Source organism: Pan troglodytes, chromosome 5, assembly GCF_028858775.2.
Source record: "Pan troglodytes isolate AG18354 chromosome 5, NHGRI_mPanTro3-v2.0_pri, whole genome shotgun sequence".
Taxonomy (NCBI): Eukaryota; Metazoa; Chordata; class Mammalia; order Primates; family Hominidae; genus Pan; species Pan troglodytes.
In genome coordinates this window covers 128,642,494-128,661,010 of record NC_072403.2, presented here as the reverse complement: position 1 = coordinate 128,661,010, position 18,517 = coordinate 128,642,494, and the positions used below count along the sequence as shown (strand labels likewise).

The window sequence follows — 18,517 nt, the reverse complement described above, 5'->3', positions numbered from 1 at the left end:
GTTTGTGGAGGATGTCTGCCTGTCCATTTTGAGGTACAAAGCCAGTTCTTATTGTCAAACTAATGAGCCAAATCAAACTTATACAGTCACAGATCATTTAATGATGGGGATACATTCTGAGAAATGCATTGTTAGGTGATTTTATCATTGTACAAACATGACAGAGTATACTTACATAAACCTAGATAGTATATGTATTTTTATTTATATGTATTTTTCATATGGAAAACCAAACGTCCCAGCACCATTACTGAATTATCAGTCATGTCCCCTACTTGATCTGCAGTGCCAATACCAAGTGCCATATATCAGACTTCTATGTATGCTCCCTATAACCTTGGGGACCACTGTTGTATATGTGGTTCATTCATCTTACACCAAAATGTCATTATGTGGCATGTAACTATACTTTCTGTTAGAAAAAGGCTTACTTTGATTTGAAAATGAAAATGTTAATATATATTCCTGTGACAATAATCTCATTTTTGAATCCTAACTCTTAGATAGAGAAAGCATGAAGCATTGTTATGAGTCTGTGTCTTGGATGAACCAAGGCACTGCTGCTTTATTATTTTTTTAATTTGTAAATTTATACACAATAGATGTACATAAATTCAGGGTACATGAGATAATTTGATATATTCTTATAAGGTGTAAAGATAAAATCAGTGTACTTATCTGTCACCTTAAATATTTGTCTTTATGCTAGAACCATTTGAATGATTCTCTTCTAGCTATTTTGAAATATACAATAGATCACTGTAAACTATAGTCACCCTACTGATCTATCTAGCACTAGATCTTACTTCTTCTACCAAACCATATGTTTGTACCTGTTAATCAACTTATCTTCATTGCCCTCTCTCCACCACTCTCTCTGGCCTCTGGTAACCACCTGTCTATGCTCTGTCTTCATGAGACCCACTGTGGCACTGGCTGCTTTCACATTTTGCACAGTGACTCCCTTTGTTTTGCTCTCATGGAACTCCCTCTCTGGAGCTATTAATTCTTAAATTATTCTTTGTCATCCAGAAGGTTTTTGTATCACAAAGCACAGCATGAGTAAGGTTCAGAATGAGAGTGAAGTGCTCTCTTTTTGCACAATAGTGTAAGGTTGGTTATGAGGAGAGGTGAGAAAGGAGAACCGTCAGACCACATTCTTGGGCATATACATTGTAGGAGGGAGTATATATGGGGTTAAAATAACTGGAAATCAATTATCTTAAAATTATACTACTCTTTAAAAGTCTTTTTATACCTTGAGGATTCCTGGAATATTCTAAATATTGAGATACTCAGAGAGAATATCTATAAGAATGAATATGATGATTTCCATTTCTGGTTACATAGAAGATGAGATGTCCAGAGAAAGTCTTCTAGTATTGGACTAAATAATCTGGACAAAATATTTTTTTAAACATCTTTTAAAATACTTGGTTAAACTGTTGGGAAAAGAAGGAAGATCCTTGTCATAGATAGTCATAGATAACAAAGTAAAAATCTAGAGTGTTAATAAGCATATCTGATGCTGCTATTTGCCATGGGCATATCCAGTTATCCTAAGTGGTTATATGCTGGAGAGAATAGTCAAAAACATGAGACCTGTAAAGGCTGAGAGAACATCAACACAAAGGCAGAATCCCAGAAAGGTTACACTATCCATATGGTTGAACTGGAGTTTGGTAGTGATGGGGTGCACATATCAGAGTTCTACCAGACAAATGGAACAATAGGAGATATAGTGTCCTATTTCTCTGGTAGAATATATATCATATTCATCCTTATAAATATTCTCTTTGAGCTGTTCAATAATTTTTAGAAATTTCAGGAATCTTGAAGGTGTAAAAAGACTTTTAAGGAGTAGCATATTTTTAAGATAATTGAAAGTGTGTGTATACTTACATGTACATATGTATGTATATGTAAAAGATAGAAAGATGATAGATAGATAGATAGATAGATAGACAGATAGATAGATTATAGGAATTAGCTTACCTGATTGCAGGGGCTGGCAAATCAGAAACCTGTAGGGCAGGCCAGCAGGCTGAGAATTCTCTGGCAGAAGCTGAAGCTACAGTCCAAAGGCAACATTTTTTTTTCTTCCTCAGGGAAACCTCAGTTTTATTATTAAGGCCTTTCAACTGATTGGATGACACCTACCCAGATTATCAAAGATACCTCCTTTAATTAGACTTATCTGACTATAGATGCTTACCCAACTACAGAATACTTTCACAGCAACATTTAGATTCATGTTTAATTGGAAACTGGGTACGATAGCCTAGCCAAATTTACACATAAAACCAATCATCACAGTGCTCCAGAGAGAGAGACACAAAGAGAGGAGAAATTTACTTATCATCTTGAGATCTAAATGAACAGTAAGAGAGACAGAGTAAAAAAGAGAGAGAAACCTATCATGTTAATATCTTAAAAAAAGAAAAAATAGAGGAAAAAAATCTTTAAGAACACTTAACCATGTTTGTTATTACATGTTTTTTGAGACCAGATTTTTTGCCATCTGTGTTAACCCCCCCACATAAGTCTACATCAAGTATTTGGTTAAAAGTGCTCACAGCAGAATTTACTGAGGATTTAATGGAAGTGTTCTAAAACTGGATTGTTGTAATGCACAACTGCACAAGTGGGTAAATTTACAAAGAAAAATGTACACATAAAATGGGTGAATTTTATGGTATATAAAAATTACAGTGGTATATAGAAATTATATGAAAATAAAACTGCTTTAAAAAGTGACCTGAACAACATACTATGTTTCCAAGGCTGGGATGTGGTAGGTATTCTTACATGTTGCTGTTCTGAATAGAAGATAGTATGACCCTTGCGGATGGAAATTGGACAGTTTCTAGCAAAACTGCATGTTTATGGACCTAACAGTTTACAGTGATTTTCACTGTCATACTATTTGCAGTAGCAAAGACTGAAAACAATTTAATTGTCCATCAGTAGAGGATTGATTGAATAAATAATGCTAGGTTCACACAATGGAGTACTGTGCAGATGTGGTAAGAAATGAAGAGCTCTGCATCCTGCTATGGAATGAGCTACAGAATAGAGTTAAATGAGAAAAGTGCATTGGAGGAAAGCATATGTAGTATTCAGTAAAGGGAGGGGAGCTGTAAATGTATTTATTATTATGTTAAAAAAACAATGGTAGTATAAACCAAGAAAAAGTTTTTAATGTTATATATAGAAGAAAGGAAGAAATAGGTGGAGGTGAGGCAGTGATAAAAGTGAAACTTTTCTGCATATAACTTGTTTTATCCTCTTGAACAATGTAAAGGTCATATATTAAATAAAATTGTTAAAAAAAGTGGTCAACTTTTTTAAAAACTCAAAACCAAAATCGAACAGATAAACCCGTGTATTAAATTGGTAGGATGGCCAGATGGAGAGTGAATATTTCAAGTGATTTAAAAATATTTCTAGTGGTATATACTCGATGTTTAAAAAAGATATCCCCTCCCCATCTCCCAGAAAACATTTTCAGTAAGCAAATTGTGATGATTAATTTTAGGTGTCTACTTGACTAGATTAAGGAATATGCAGATAGCTGTTATAACATTATTTCTGGGTGTATCTGTGAGGGTGTTTCTGGAAGAGATTGACATTTGAATTAGTGGGCTTTTAAAGAAAATGCACCCTCTGTGTAGACAGGAACCATCCAACCAGCTGAGGACTTAAAACAAAAAGGTAGAGGAAAGATGAATTCATTCTCTCTTCTGGAGCTGGCACATCCATCTTCTGTCATTCATTGGTCATCAGACCTCCAGGTTCTCTAGCTTTGGACTCTAAGACTTGCAGAAGCCCCGTGGATTCTAGGGCTTTCACCCTTGCACTGAGAGTTATACCATCAGCTTTCCTGGTTCTGAGGCTTTCAGACTTGGACCAGGCCAGACTACCCACCTTCCTAGTTCTCCAGCTTGGAGATGGCCTATTGTGAGACTTCTCAGCTTCTATAATTGCATAAGCCAATTCCCCTAATAAATCCCTTCTCATGTGTCTATCTATTGTTATTAGTTCTCTCTGGAGAATCCTAATACACATACTATTAGTGATAATATTGGTATTGTTAATATGACAACCATACAAATATATGTTACATATATAAAATGATACAGCAAGTGAGTTAAAAGGAAAAAACACACACACATTTTTTGGGCCAGGCGCAGTGACTCACACCTGTAATCCCAGCACTTTGAGGGGCCAAGGCAGGCGGATCACCTGAGGTCAGGAGTTCGAGACCAGCCTGGCCAACATGGTGAAACCCTGTCTCTACTAAAAATACAAAATATTAGCCGGGCATGGTGGCACATGCCTGTAATCCCAGCTACTCAGGAGGCTGAGGCAGGAGAATCGCTTGAACCGGGGAGGCGGAGGATGCAGTGAGCCGAGATTGTGCCATTGTACTCCAGCCTGGGCAACAAGAGGGATACTCTTGTCTCCCAAAAAAAAAAAAAAAAAAAATGCCAGGCGTGATGGCTCACACCTGTAATCCCAGCATTTTGGGAGGCCAAGGCGAGCAGATTACCTGAGGTTGGGAATTTGAGACCAGCCTGACCAATACAGAGAAACCCCTTCTCTACTAAAACTACAAAATTAGCCGGGCATGGTGGTGCATGCCTGTAATCCCAGCTACTCGGGAAGGTGAGGCAGGAGAATCGCTGGAACCCGGGAGGTGGAGGTTGTGGTGAGCCAAGATTGGTCCATTGCACTCCAGCCTGGGCAACAAAAGCGAAACTCCATCTCAAAAAAAAAACACAACAACACATTTTTCTTAGTTCTGTCCATTGATAGCAATGGACAACACAGTAGTAATATGCAGTCCTAGCGCCCAGATCTTGGTTTCTAACTACTATTTCATATTAAAAGAAACCCAGGGCTCCCTCCTGAGTTGGCTTATTCCAGGTCTGGTACATGAAATACACAGGATGGTCCTGGAACATCTGGCCATACAGAAAATAAGGAAGCTAATACAGCTTTGAGGCTATGTCCAAAGACCTCTAGAACCAACCTGACAACAGTGCCACCAGCCAAAAATAGGAACATCAGCAAGAATAGTAACTGGAAAAGGTTGAACCTCTTCAAACAGATTTAAATCTGTGAGTTCAAAATAATAAAACAAAAACAAGAAATCAGGTCACTGTTAGAGAAGGCCAGGGAATCACATTATTTTGAAAATAGTTAAAGGAAAGGAAGAACTGAAATTGTCTCTGTTGCTGATGATGTGATGTTATACATAGAAAGCCCTAAAGCCTCTTCCAAAAAAGCTGTTAAAACTGATAAAGGAATTCAGTAAAGTTGCAGGATACAAAACCAGCAGCATTTCTATAACCTAACTACAAATTATTCAAGGGAGAAATTAAGAAACAACTCCATGTACAATAGCACCAAAAAATACTGAAAGATAAATCAACCAGAGAGGTAAAAGATCTACATGCCAAAAACTATAAATAAAACATTGAGAAATGAAATTGAAGAAGACATAAATAAATGGAAAGATATCCTGTGTTCATGGATTGGAAGAATATTGTTAAAATGTCCATAACTATCCAAAACAATCTACAGATTCAATGCAATCCCTATCAAAAGTCTAATGACATTTTCCACAGAAATAGAAAAAGAAATTCTAAAATCGGTATGGAACCACAGAAGACTCCAGATAGCCAAAGCAATATTGTTTAAAAAGAACAATGCTGGAGGAATCACAATATCTGATTTCAAAATATATTACTAAGCTTTAGTAATCAAAATAGCATGGTACTGGCATCAAAACAGACACAACAAGCAGTGGAAAAGAATAGAGAGCCCAGAAATAAACCCACATATCTATATGGTCAATTGATTTTTGACAAAGGTGTCAAGAACACCCAATGGAGAGTCTTTCAGTAAATGGTGTTGGAAAAACTGGACATCCACATGCAAAAGAATGAAATAAGACCTTCATCTCACACTATGTAGAAAAATCAACTTGAAATGGATTAAAAACTTAAACATAAGACCTGAGACTGTAAAACTAGTAGAATAAAACAGAGAAAAGCTCTATGACATTGGTATGGGCAATGATTTTTTGGATAAGAACTCCGAAGCACAAGCAACAAAAGAAAAAAGACAAATGTGATTACTTATGAGAGAGGAGATAAAAAGAGACTAGCTAGGCAGATAGTTAAGGCAAAAAGTTCTTGGCAGAACTTCCCTTCTAACAAAAACCAGCCAAAGAAATCACTTTTTTTCTAACAAAGAGCAGCCTGGAAGATCGGGCTGCAAACAGTGATAAGGAAGCTGGAAGCTTGCATGCGGGGAATGTCTGCAACTGCACTGGTAGAAAGGGGTACCTGGGGCCACGCATGTCCACCATGGGGGCTCCACCTCCCCCTTTTTTTTAGCACGTGCACAGTAGGAAAGCAAAGTGGAGTCACTCAGGCAAAGGACCCACAGCATAATAAAAGGTTGGGGTGGGGGATGCCAGAGATTCACATTCTATGCAGATAGCATACCTGGTCCTAACCAGTTTTTTGTGCCCTATGAGATAAGATACTGCCTCCCTACTAACTCACTTATAAAACCCTTGCATTTCACTGCTGAATGGCAACCCTTTTGGGACCGCTCTCTGCAACAAACGTTGTTCTCTTTTGTCTATTAAACGTCTGCTTCTGCTCTGACCTCACCCTTGGCGTGTGTGCGTCCTTGATTTACTCGGCCATGAGACCAAGAACTTCAGATGCCACCCCAGGTAATGAGGCCATTTCACTTCAAACTAAAAAAAAAATTATCATAGCAAAGAAAACAATCAATAGAGTGAAGAGAAAGCCCATGGATTCGGAGAAAATATGTGCAAATTATATATGTGATACAGAGTTTCTATCCAAAATATATTAGAAACTCAACTCAATAGCAGGAAAAATAAATTACCCAATTAAAAAATGGACAAAGGACCTGATAGACACTTATCCAAAAAAGACATACAAATGGCCAATAGATATATGAAAAAAATGCTTAAAATCACTGATCATAGGGAAATACAAATTAAAATTATAATGATACATTACCTCGCATCTGTCAGAATGGCTATTATCAAAAAGATGAAAGATAAGTATTGGTGAGGATGTGGAGAAAAGGCACCTTTTGTACACTGTTGGTAGAATGCAAATATAGCTATTATAGAAAAAAGTACAGACATTCGTCAAAAAATTTCAAATAGAATTACCATATAATCCAGCAATCCCACTTCTGGATATATATCCTAAGGACTTGAAATCAGTATGTCAAAGCGATATCTGCACTTGCATGTTCATTGCAGCATTATTCACAATGGCCATGATATGAAAGCAACCTAATTGCCCATCAAGGAGGAATGAATAAAGAAAATGTGGTAAAATGGAATACTATTCATCCAACAAAAAGAGGAAATTCTAACATTTACAACATGACTGAATCTGGAGGACATTATGCTGGGTGAAATAAGCCAGGAACAAAAAGACAAAAACTGTGTGATCTCACTTATATGTAGAATCTAAACAACTCAAACTCATAGAAGTAGAGAGTAGAATGAAGGTTACCAGATTGGGGGATATGGAGGGGATGAGGAATGGGGAGACAGTCAAAGGGTACAAAGTTGTCAGTAAAACATATGGAATAGGTTTTAAAGATCCATTGCACAGCATGCTGACTATAGTTAGTAACCATGTATTGTGTATTTCAAAATTGCTAAAAGAGATTTTAGCCAGACACGGTGGCTCACGCCTGTAATCCCAACACTTTGGGAGACTGAGGTGGGGTGGGTGGATTGCTTGAGGCCAGGAGTTCTAGACCAGCCTGGGCAATATGGCGAAACCCCATCTCTACTAAAAATACAAAAAACTAGCCAGGCATGGTGGTGCACGCCTGTCATCCCAGCTACTTGGGAGGCTGAGGCATGAGAATTGCTTGAACCTGGGTGATGGAGGTTGCAGTGAGCCGAGATCATGCCACTGCACTCCAGCCTGGGTGACGGAGTGAGACTCTATCTTGAGGAGGGGAAAAAAAAGAGTAGATTTTAAATGTTCTCATCATAAAAAAGGGTAAGTAAGGTGACAGATATGTTAATTAGCTTGATTTTTATCATTTCATGATGCAAATATATTTTAAAAACACAATATACCCCATAAATATATACCATTATTTCTCAATTTAAAATAAAAAATACATTCATGAAAGAAAAAAAGTCTAAACAAATGGAAAAGCAAAAAAAATTTTAAAACAATTACCATGTTAAACTAGTATTTCTGAATCTATAGTCACTGAGCTAACTACAATATCATCGTGATTAAATAAGATTAAAATCTTTTTAGTTTTTGAAATGTTGCTTATTATACTTTAAAAACGCATTTGTACAGCTGATTATTTAAAACTGGAATTAAATATCAATTAGTGGAGTTTGACATCTTTCAAAACATAGACTCTAGAGAGAACAATAAAAAGGGGTGCTTGTTCATTTAAAAAAAAAAAAGGATTTTCCCCCTTTTAAAGTATAATTTCTATCCCAACAAAAAACTTAGTGGCAAATCCCCAACACTAGGACAGATTTGTCAGTTTTACGGGTACAACTGGAATACCCCTTCCTTACATAACAGAATATTATTCACATAAGTTGTCTTCAACTTTCACACAGAAAGTGTGATAGCTTTAAAAGAAATTTACCTTAATGTACGTGCTTCAAAATACAATATTGAAGGATTATCCTTTGAAAAATTTTAAATCCCACTCTAAGATGCAAGCAGGAATAGATGTATAGATGTTCACTTGAATACAGTAAGCTGTGACAAATTACTGAGCTAGAAAGCCAATATTTTAAATTTTTATACCAATAGGATTTTCCTATTTGTTGAACTTTTTAAATTGGTGTCTTCTCTTCATGGTGTCTTAGGGCACAGTCAGAAATAAAATAAAGTAGGTAGGTTCAAGTAGTGCTTTCAAAGATGTGAGAGTTTTAAAACACACCAATATTTAACTCTTATTTTTGTGTGTCTTATTCTGTTAGGAGTATATAAAAAATAGGCTGTGGTTAGTACAACAGAAATCAGTATCAAATGAAGGAGAATTGTGTTATCTAATAGAGGGATTTCCAAAAATGACTTCTACTTTGGGTTAAATATGTTTATTTAAAAAACAACTCTCTCTCCATAGTCAAGACTTTTAGATGTCTATTATCGGTAGAAACTTGTGGTTCTTTATACTCCTGTTTACATTTCATGAGGTAGTTCATACATGTATTTTCAAGTGTAATGGGTAATGGCCAGTGTATTTGTTAAAAACTATACATATCACATGTTTATGTAGGTACGAATGTATATTCTATATACACGTGTATTCTAATATATTTCTGAGGCGATGTTAATGAATTACCACATGCACAGGAAAAATAATAACTGTCATCTGACCCATAAATCTGCATTTGTGTTTTAGTATGTGTATATAAAAAGTTATTTACCCAGTAATGTTATTTGACATCAAATTGCAACAAATAAAATTTCTTGGTGCTAGTGGTTTGCATGATAAACACAAGTTTTTTGTGTATTTATGACCAGCACTTGGATTGGGTGAAAAGATAGTTACCCCTGTGGTTCAAGAAGGGGGAAAATAAAAGACCTGATTGTTTCATAAAAAGCATAAAACATTAATACACAAAGTAGATTCTTTTATTCTGGAATTGTGACTGAAGGACAGTCATGGGGATTAAGAACAATGCTTTAAAAAAAATCTTGCTTCCCTTCAGTTAAATCATTTCCTTAACTGTTTCCTGTCACCGCTTTTTTGTTGTTTTTTGTTTGTTTTTTAACAGTAAATCCCAGAACAAAGGTTTAATAATCTTCTTTTCCATCAGCTGACTGCTTTTTTGGATGGTAGGCATTCTCTGGTGCATTGGTACAGAAGACTTCACAATGGAAGTTCATGCTTGATCTTTCAATATGATCATGATATTTTTCCTCTTGGCATAATATGGCTGCTGTGTCCTCATCATTCAATGAAAAAGTCTGTCATTTCTACCACAAAGACCAAAGGGAAAATATTTTCAAATAAGTTTCAACTATTTTATTAAAATTCACTTAACAAGTACTCTGAAAATGTCAACTATTGTTCTGTACTTTTAGCACATAAATGTACAAATTCTCATCTGAACCTTAAAAAAAAGATGTAATTCTAAATTTCTATGCACAAAATAATGTAAAAAACATATGAAACATAAAAAAATCATCAGAACTATATGGAAAGTTCAAAATCCACCAATCATCTTGGGAGATTTTAACACACCTCTCTTAGAAACTGGCGAGTTAGAAACTGACGAATTAAGCAGACTAGTATGTAAAAGACATGAATCAATTAACAAAACACATTCTTTTCTTACACACATGGGCCATTTCACTAAAACCAACACATACCAGATCATAAAGCAAGTATCAACGAATTTCAAACTCATGTAATCACATCACAACTTAGAAGTTAGTGGCATAATATTTTTAAGGTCTGAAATTTAAAAGTACATTTCTTTTTTTTTTATTATACTTTAAGTTTCAGGGTACATGTGCACAATGTGCAGGTTAGTTACATATGTATACATGTGCCATGTTGGTGTGCTGCACCCATTAACTCATTTAGCATTAGGTATATCTCCTAATGCTATCCCTCCCCCCTCCCCCAACCCCACAACAGTCCCCAGAGTGTGATGTTCCCCTTCCTGTGTCCATGTGTTCTCATTGTTCAATTCCCACCTACGAGTGAGAAGATGTGGCATTTGGTTTTTTGTTCTTGCGATAGCTTACGGAGAAGGATGATTTCCAATTTCATCCATGTCCCTACAAAGGACATGAACTCATCATTTTTTATGGCTGCATAGTATTCCATGGTGTATATGTGCCACATTTTCTTAATCCAGTCTATCATTGTTGGACATTTGGGTTGGCTCCAAGTCTTTGCTATTGTGAATAGTGCTGCAATAAACATATGTGTGCATGTGTCTTTATAGCAGCATGATTTATATTCCTTTGGGTATATACCCAGTAATGGGATGGCTGGGCCAAATGGTATTTCTAGTTCTAGATCCCTGAGGAATCGCCAAACTGACTTCCACAATGCTTGAACTAGTTTACAGTCCCACCAACAGTGTAAAAGTGTTCCTATTTCTCCACATCCTCTCCAGCACCTGTTGTTTCCTGACTTTTTAATGATTGCCATTCTGACTGGTGTGAGATGGTATCTCATTGTGGTTTTGATTTGCATTTGTCTGATGGCCAGTGATGGTGAGCATTTTTTCATGTGTTTTTTGGCTGCATAAATGTCTTCTTTTGAGAAGTGTCTGTTCATGTCCTTCACCCACTTTTTGATGGGGTTGTTTTTTTCTTGTAAATTTGTTTGAGTTCATTGTAGATTCTGGATATTAGCCCTTTGTCAGGTGAGTAGGTTGTGAAAATTTTCTCCCATTTTGTAGGTTGCCTGTTCACTCTGATGGTAGTTTCTTTTGCTGTGCAGAAGCTCTTTAGTTCAATTATATCCCATTTGTCAATTTTGGCTTTTGTTGCCATTGCTTTTGGTGTTTTAGACATGAAGTCCTTTCCCATGCCTATGTCCTGAATGGTAATGCCTAGGTTTTCTTCTAGGGTTTTTATGGCTTTTGGTCTAATGTTTAAGTCTTTAATCCATCTTGAATTAATTTTTGTATAAGGTGTAAGGAAGGGATCCAGTTTCAGCTTTCTACATATGGCTAGCCAGTTTTCCCAGCACCATTTATTAAATAGGGAATCCTTTCCCCATTGCTTGTTTTTCTCAGGTTTGTCAAAGATCAGATAGTTGTAGATATGCGGCAGTATTTCTGATGGCTCTGTTCTGTTCCATTGATCTATATCTGTTTTGGTACCAGTACCATGCTGTTTTGGTTACTGTCGCCTTATAGTATAGTTTGAAGTCAGGTAGCGTGATGCTTCCAGCTGTGTTCTTTTGGCTTAGGATTCACTTGGCGATGCAGGCTCTTTTTTGGTTCCATATGAACTTTAAAGTAGTTTTTTCCAATTCTGTGAAGAAAGTCATTGGTAGCTTGATGGGGATGGCATTGAATCTATAAATTACCTTAGGCAGTATGGCCATTTTCACGATATTGATTCTTCCTACCCATGAGCATGGAATGTTCTTCCATTTCTTTGTATCCTCTTTTATTTCATTGAGCAGTGGTTTGTAGTTCTCCTTGAAGAGGTCCTTCACGTCCCTTGTAAGTTGGATTCCTAAGTATTTTATTCTCTTTGAAGCAATTGTGAATGGGAGTTCACTCATGATTTGGCTGTTTGTCTGTTATTGGTGTATAAGAATGCTTGTGATTTTTGTACATTGATTTTGTATCCTGAGACTTTGCTGAAGTTGCTTATCAGCTTAAGGAGATTTTGGGCTGAGACAATGGGGTTTTCTAGATATACAATCATGATGTCATCTGCAAACAGGGACAATTTGACTTCCTCTTTTCCTAATTGAATACCCTTTATTTCCTTCTCCTGCCTAAATGCCCTGGCCAGAACTTCCAACACTATGTTGAATAGGAGTGGTGAGAGAGGGCATCCCTGTCTTGTGCCAGTTTTCAAAGGGAATGCTTCCAGTTTTTGCCCATTCAGTATGATATTGGCTGTGGGTTTGTCATAGATAGCTCTTATTATTTTGAGATACGTCCCATCAATACCTAATTTATTGAGAGTTTTTAGTATGAAGCGTTATTGAATTTTGTCAAAGGCCTTTTCTGCATTTGTTGAGATAATCATGTGGTTTTTGTCTTTGGTTCTGTTTATATGCTGGATTACATTTATTGATTTGTGTATATTGAACCAGCCTTGCATCCCAGGGATGAAGCCCACTTGATCATGGTGGATAAGCTTTTTGATGTGCTGCTGGAATCGGTTTGCCAGTATTTTATTGAGGATTTTTGCATCAATGTTCACCAAGGATATTGGTCTAAAATTCTCTTTTTTGGTTGTGTCTCTGCCCAGCTTTGGTATCAGGATGATGCTGGCCTCAGAAAATGAGTTAGGGAGGATTCCCTCTTTTTCTATTGATTGGAATAGTTTCAGAAGGAATGGTACCAGTTCCTCCTTGTACCTCTGGTAGAATTCGGCTGTGAATCCATCTGGTCCTGGACTCTTTTTGTTGGTAAGCTATTGATTATTGCCACAATTTCAGATCCTGTTATTGGTCTATTCAGAGATTCAACTTCTTCCTGGTTTAGTCTTGGGAGGGTGTATGTGTCGAGGAATTTATCCATTTCTTCTAGATTTTCTAGTTTATTTGCGTAGAGGTGTTTATAGTATTCTCTGATGGTAGTTTGTATTTCTGTGGGATCGGTGGTGATATCCCCTTTATCATTTTTTATTGCGTCTATTTGATTCTTCTCTCTTTTCTTCTTTATTAGTCTTGCTAATGGTCTATCAATTTTCATAGGTCACGAATAAATCATAATATAAACTTTAAAATACTTAGAGCTGAATAACTTGTGGAATGCAGCTGAAACGGTACTTCAAGGTAAATTTTTAGCCTTCCCAAATTAAACATTTAACAACCTTAAATGTTTAGGGAAATTAGGGAAAGACTTAAGAATAAATCCAAAGAGAGTAAAAGATTGGAAATTCTAAAATTATGAGGAAAAACTAAGGAAATAAGTAAAAAGACTATAATCACTATAACTGAATTCAGCGAAAGTGATTGAGACAAAAAGGCACCAAGAAAACAATATGAAAAATGATCAAAGCCCACATTAAACAGAGATTTTAAAAAGAACATAGATTGGTATGCTAACTTCTGCTTTAAGCCAAACTAGAGTAATAGGGACCAGGACAAAAACATAAAACAACAGTTTCCAGACATTAGACATCAGATAATGAGGAACCGTGATCTATGAAACAGAGGAAACAAACTAGTTGAGCCCTATGACTGCTCTGTCTCTTACTGCCTAGAGTTTCACCATTGCAGGGCAAGGAAGGGAAATTCAGGTATAGCCACAAAGTCTCTGAGATGGGGAGAAAGAGTTAGGAAGCCAGGGAGGACAAAACTAGAGTTCACAAGGTAGAGTACCAAATGTGACAAAACTACACAGATTGCTCCAGATTATCTGCAGAGGATTCCCCTTTGAGTCTTCAGCCGAGTATTGTTGACCACATGTGACTACTACCCAAGGCCTTCTAAAGAATAACCTGAAAGCACAAGGGGAAACAATTTTTGGAGCCCACAATGATCAGGAACAGTTTAAGTTCCACTAGCCAAAGTGAAAATCCCTTGTAATTCATAGGGTAATAGAGTACTCGGAATGGTACTGACTCAGCAGTAAAATAAACGTTGTTCTGTGCCTGCCTTACAAAGTTTAAAAGCAAGCCTTTAAAGGATCACATTTTTTCCCCTAGTAACTTGTGTTAAGAAGAACAAATATGGGAAATTCAATATCCAAACATGTAAATGCATGCAAATGAAAAATACAACTCATAATAAAAAAAATCAATAAACAGAAACAGAGCAAGAAATGACAGAATTAGTAGCAAGGCCATTCAAACAGCTATTATACTTGCTGTGTTCAAGCCAGCAGAGGAAAGCTTGAGTACGATAAAAAAATGGAAGATATAAAACAGATCCAAATTGAATTTTTAAAGATAAAATACACAATGTCTGACATAAAAAATACACTAATGGAATTAAGAGATTAGACACAGCAGAAGACAAGATTAGTGAACTTGAAGACGAAACAATGAAAACTATACAAAATGAAAAATAACCAAAAATGAGCAAAGCATTAATAAGCTGTGTGAGTATTTCAGGCAGACTAATATAAGCGGAATTGGAAATGAAAAAATGTTTAAATAATTGCTGTGTTTTCAAATTTGATGAAAACTATAAATCCATGGATCCTAGGAAGCTCAGCTAACTCCAAGAACAAGAATTGGTTGCTTTGGGGTGTAAAATATGCATTTAAAACTTTGTGTTACTCTCACGTGATTTAAAAAACATACTGTAGCCCTGCACTCCCTACTGAGCACTTGAAATATGGCTAGTGCCAGTAAAAAAGTGAACTTTTGCTTATGGTGATGGCAGCACATCTCTATGAATTTATTAGAAAATCCTATTTTTATTGCTCAAAGAAGAAACTTTGTACCCAGTCACCTCCCATTTCCAACTTTCCCCAGTCCTAGATACTAATTTATTTCTGTTTCTATAGATTTGTCTATTCCGAACATTTCATATAAATGGAATCTGGTTTCTTTCACTTAGCCTAATGTTTTCAATGTTCATCCATGTTGTACCATATATCCATATTTCATTTTATTACTGAGTAATATCCCATTTTATGAATATAACATTTTATTTATCCATTGGCTGATGAACATTTGTTTCTACATTTTGACTATCATGAATTGATCCCTTTATCAAATGACCCTCTTTATCTCCAGCAATAAATATTCCTTGCTCTGAAATGCACCTTGATATGCATTATATGGCCACCCCAACTTACTTTTGATTTGTGATAGCATGGTATATCTTTTTTCCACCCTTTTACTTTTCACCAATTTGCTTCTTGAAAACATTTTCTTAGAGGCAAAATACGGCCTTACTTTTTTATTAAAACTGATAACCTCTGCACTTTAATTGGCATGTTTAAATCATTAGTAATTACTGTGACTACTGATACAACTGAGTTTGATCTTTCTTGCTATTTGTTCCATCTTCATTTGTTTTTTCTCTTTTTCTGTCTAGTTTTGGATTAGCTATTTTTTATAATTCTATTTTTTCTCCTTTGTTAGTTTTAGAAAGTAAATGGATTTTTAACCAATAATAGCATCTGTCTTTGTTCTGTTAGGAAACAACAATCTTAAGAAAAAATGAAATGGACACATTTATATAAATGCAATTTTAAAATATTTTATTATTTTTAATATAGTGTTGTAACATTTCATAATATTGCATACTACTCAAAAGTTGGTTTATTTAGTAGGGTAAGAATATCTTCTCTTCTTACTCCCCAGTCAGAATTTAAAGATATACTATCCTTTTAGAGCTCTATTACATTGGCTCCTAAAATGTCACATTTCATAAAACAGTAATGCTATAAACTAAACTGAATAAAGGTTAAGAACAATTTGATTTCACAGTTTCGCAAGCAGCCAGTAGATTGCTGAATTGAGAACCATAACAAAAATTCACTAAGACTTTATATTTATTTTTCCATAATGCTCCTTCTTAAAAGAAGAAAAAATATAAAGGCAAAGGTAATATATGCTTCTTTTAGTCCCTTATCCAATAAATCAACCTTTAACTGCAAATAGGTTTTACAGTTACCAAATGATATGTTAGTTCTGTGCCAGCAGAATTTATTACTTTTTTGCTTTCTTGTTCTGGTGTTACCAGTAAGTTGACCAAATGACACTAAAATTTAAGGACACTATCACTTAAAACAACGTTTTGAAATAAAACACAGTAAAAAGACCACACCCAGTGAGTCAAGTGCTTATAAATATAAAACAAGCATAATTGCATAGATTAAATAGGAGAAATTCAGATTCAGACAAAATAAAACACCAAATTTAATTAAATAAATGAAAAGGACTCTTTCAAGTATTTTCTTGATATTTGCATTAATGCTACATGCATTCCTCTTTATAACACTTTTTTTTGGCATAGTTTCTCTTGGATTTAAATATAACAAATCTTAGAAAAGCAAGTTAAAAAAGTATTTTTCCTCCCACAAGGGCCAGTGAAGACTACTGAAAACACTTTTTGGAGCATTTTATTTATTTTTTTCTTTTCTTTCTTTCTTTTTTTTTTTTTTTTCCTGGTCAGGGCTCTGCCTGATGAAATATTTTAAATGGTATACTTGAAAAGAGTAGCTATATTTTTGAAGAATTTTCATCACAAAGTTATTTGTTAGTCTTGATCCAATAAACTCATAACAATAAGTCAAGCCAAGCCAAGCCAAGAGCTGGTCCCAACTGCTATACAGTGCTCTTTGCAATCAAATCTAAAATTAATTACCCAAGTAGTATATTTAAGGAAATAAATAAAACTGTATTTAAATGCTTATGAAGTATAATCACAGTCTGTAGAGATATGTTTGTTTTACCGGCAAAATTTAAGTTTCCTTTCACAGGTCATTCTGTGTGCATGCATCAACACACACATATTTATTATTTCTCCTTCTATAAGAACTATCTTGTTTGAAAAATTTGGCTTAGAAATTTATTATAGTGACTACAGGGTCCTCAAAATAAAAGGAGGCACAGCTGGTTAGTTTATGAATCATGCTGCATTATCAATTTTAATTGACTAGAAAGAGTAGAATACCCTGTCACCTGATACTTAGAACCATCTGCACCACAAAAAGGTTAATCTGATAAATTCACCATCAATTTGGTAAGCTTTAATATAACTACCCTGTTTTTTGAATACAGATAATGCAAAAGAAAACCATTTTATACTCGGCTATATACCTTCCACTACGAAAAAAGGGGCACAGATACAATCTTCTACTTAATAATAAAAAAGGGCTGGCAGATGCACTCAGCATTACGAACACCATTTAAACCTGTATTTTACAGCTGTAGGTTTTAAGTATCTTGTCAAAAGCTTAGTTTCATGATATGTAATTTACAAAGTGACATATTCTTTAAAAGTACTCCTATATACATTTTCCTCTTGGAACGTGCCTCTGATTTCCAGCAGAAACATTACAAATACTATCATAAATGAAATCTTTTTTTAAAGAATAGACCATGAATCATATCAAAATTGCCTTAGTTCTCATCTTAAAAAGAGTTGTAAACTAAGTTTTAAGTAAGTATTCTAGGTATACAATTGGACACATAAATAGCCTATGTATAACTATAAATTAAAAGATTGAGTTCAACAGTAGTTGAACTGTGAGAGTAACACACACACATATATATGTATAAATATATATATAATTTTTCTATTGAAACCTTTCTTTCAAATTTTCAGTTTGAAGAGGTTTTTGCTGTTAAATCATAAAACATATATATTGATCAATCTGACATGAATGTAATCTATGATTCATAACAAGCAGCAGAATGACCCTCTGAGTATTACTAAAAGAAAAAAGTCTATTATAGATTTGAACCATATTAAAGAATCTTTAGCAATTTTCATTATCATTTAGCATCCAAATGTTAAATGCATTTAATACAATTTAACACATAATAAGGTTATTTCTTCAGGGTAATTTTGTCATTCGAGTACCTAAACTTGTACTTGTACTTAAACTTAAACTAGTACTATTATATAGAAAATGAAACTTTTCAATTACTGCTCTGAAAAATCAGAGAAATAATTAGTTATTATTTTAGATATGCAGCACTACTTTAGATTCATGATGACATCTCTGTCATGATGCTCTTTAAAACAATGAGTGAAAAACAATAAAACACTATTTCAAAAATGGTAGCATATTTGGTTGAAATACAAAATATACTAATATACATAGCACTTACAT

General features: G+C 35.0%; 1 protein-coding gene across 3 annotated transcripts in view; it reads right to left on the bottom strand.

Moving 5' to 3' along the window:
- Positions 1 to 9,680: 9,680 nt before the first annotated feature.
- The window catches only part of KPNA5 (karyopherin subunit alpha 5), a 60,715-nt gene continuing 51,878 nt past the window's right edge, over positions 9,681 to 18,517 (bottom strand). For all 3 annotated transcript variants that reach the window (XM_518711.9, XM_063813377.1, XM_009451885.5), the window contains one exon: positions 9,681 to 10,043. The gene's annotated coding sequence lies outside the window, so the exon portion shown is untranslated. The remainder of the gene's footprint in view (positions 10,044 to 18,517) is intronic.